A 2615-nucleotide genomic window follows, 5' to 3' on the forward strand; every position below is an offset into this window, starting at 1 on the left:
CCTGGGGAGTGATTTCTCGCTTTCTGTCTCTATGTCTCTCTCTGTCTGTCTGGCGAGCGCACGCGCCCTACAGTGAAAATCTCTCCAAAAAAAAAAGGGCCAATGCCCTATAAAAAAAAAAAAAAAGAACTATGGAGTATGAGCAAATTTTTTTTTTATATGTAAAGTAAATGTTTGTGGAAAAATGTAAAAATAAATTAATTGATTAATTTTTAAAAAAGATAAAACACATAAGACAAGCATTGATCTTTAATGGGAGGCCAGGTGGGCTCACAATCTCAGAGAAGTGTGAACCAAACTGACTGATTCTTCATATATATTTATTAAGAGAGAAGGTGCTAGAGGGACAGGTAAGCATTGGCTAAAGTTTTTTGTTTTGTTTTGTTTTTTATGGGTTTTTTTAGAGAGATTATTTTTGCTATAGTGAGTGTACACTTTCTAGAGAGGCAGAAAGAGACAAATGAAAAGAAAGCAAGAAATCACTACTCCCTCCCAGACATGGCCATGAGGCAATCCCTTTTCTTCCATTCTCCTCTGGAGATTTGGGGCATGCATGCACACACACCCAGTGTTGAATTTTAAGCCACTAGGTCAGGGATTCAAACTCCAGACAACTCTGTGGGAGTTCAGCAATGTAACCATTACACCATCTGCTGGTCCCCTGCTAAAGTTTTTGAATCTGTTAAGATAACAATAGGGTACCAGCAAATGGCATAATGGTTATGTTGCTGGACCCCCGTAGTTGACCACGGTTTGAGTCCTGGGCACATTTGGCTTAAAAGTCACACTGGGCACGTGTGCATGTGTGCCCAAGATCCCAAGAGGAGAATGGAGGAGAAAGGATTGTGACGCAGCCATCCCCCCTGGGGTTATTTTTCACTTTCTGTCTCTCTGTCTCTGTGTCTCTCCAGAGAGCACATGTGCTGTATAGCAAAAATCTCTATCAAAAAAAAAAAAAAAGAAAGAAAGAAAGAAAGATAGCACTAGGAATGTAAGACATGTTTAGGGAACATGTTGAACTCTTGATCTGTTCCGGTTTCCAGGACAGAGCATCTCACTCTGGTTTGCACATATTAACCATTTCAAGGTCCTACTACTCTGCAACAGGATTATTCTCCTTGGATGGGAGCAGACAGGCTACTTCTCATGGCAAAGAAAACTGATCAGAATTTAGGGGCTCACTACCCCCAGCTTCATGAAGGTCACAGTGACCTTCTTCCCCAAGGCCCAATTCTAGCTTTGAGGATCCTGTTCTTTCCCAATCAATGAATGCCCTCACATTAACAGTAAAACACTGTGAGTTTAGGAATGTGATTCACATTTTAACTGAGTGACTAGTGAAATCTTTGGATTTCAGCAGTATCAGCTCTGCAGCAACAGGAAATAAGGATCTCTTTCAGGCCAAACATAGATGGTTTCAGGTCATTCATGTGGTTCTTGAACTGAAGATTCAAATCTCTAACTCACCTTTTTCTTTCCTCACTTTATCCAGCTTAATTAGGAGCAAACAACCACTCATTACACTTGTCAGTTTGTCAAAAATGTTCAAAAGTATAATACACTTGGTCACCCAGATTCTATAAGTTCTTAATTAGGCATATATAATGGTGATATTTTGCACATATCCCTTGTCATATGGACGACATGAACTATTAGTACTCTCTTTACTTTTAGAAAAGGAGTTATTTAGTACCTTTATATATCATTAGATTAGAGGTAGAGATGGTGGCAAAATGGTAAAATGCAATGCTCTGTGAAGTCAACTCACATTGGAAGGTTACTAGTTCAGATCCAAAGATCTCCCTTAAAATGTCTGCCATGCATGTGCTCATGAACTGGACTGGCTAAAGCTAAGGATGGATCCCATTATCAAGACTCTCTTGGAGGCAATGTGTTTCTCTTTCACTCATTGAATAAATAAAAATAAAGTATATGTGTGTGTGCGTGTGTGTGTACAGAGAGAGAGAGAGAGAGAATTAGTTAGATTTAGACTTAAAATCAATAATATATAATTGATTACAGGACCCGTTAAGAATTCTAGAACCATTATAGAAAATTCATCCTTAAGATTCTGTCCCTATAGAGCCATTTTCAGTATGAAAATTTGTATTATACAAGGTACTCCAAAGAAATAGAACTAGAATACGTGTGTGTGTATAAATCTAATGGGAGGTATTCATGTGTGTGCTCACATAGGGAGAGACAGAGGGGGGGAAAACAGAGAGAAAGAGAGAGAGATTGATTTTAAGGAATTGGCTCATGTGATTTCGGAGGCTGACAAGTTCAAAACTGTAGAGTAGACTGGCCAGGTAGAGACCCAGTGAAGAGTTGATGTTGCAACATGTGTCCAAAGACAAACTTCAGGCATAATTCACACTTCCTTTGGAAATGTCACTATTTTTCATCCTAAGAACCTCGACTGACTACTAAGATCAACTCACATTTTGAAAGGTAATCTATTTATACCCAAATTCTGTTTTTCTTTTTTTAATTTCATGTTCTTTTATACATTAAATCATGTTATTTAGCTTACAAAGTGAATATTCCAACATGTGTACATTTCTCCCTAGTCCAATTGATCATACTATAAAATTATGTTCAACAGATAATACCCC

This window comes from Tupaia chinensis, unplaced genomic scaffold (assembly GCF_000334495.1).
Source record: "Tupaia chinensis unplaced genomic scaffold, TupChi_1.0 Scaffold148646_1, whole genome shotgun sequence".
In the NCBI taxonomy this organism is placed as follows: domain Eukaryota; kingdom Metazoa; phylum Chordata; class Mammalia; order Scandentia; family Tupaiidae; genus Tupaia; species Tupaia belangeri.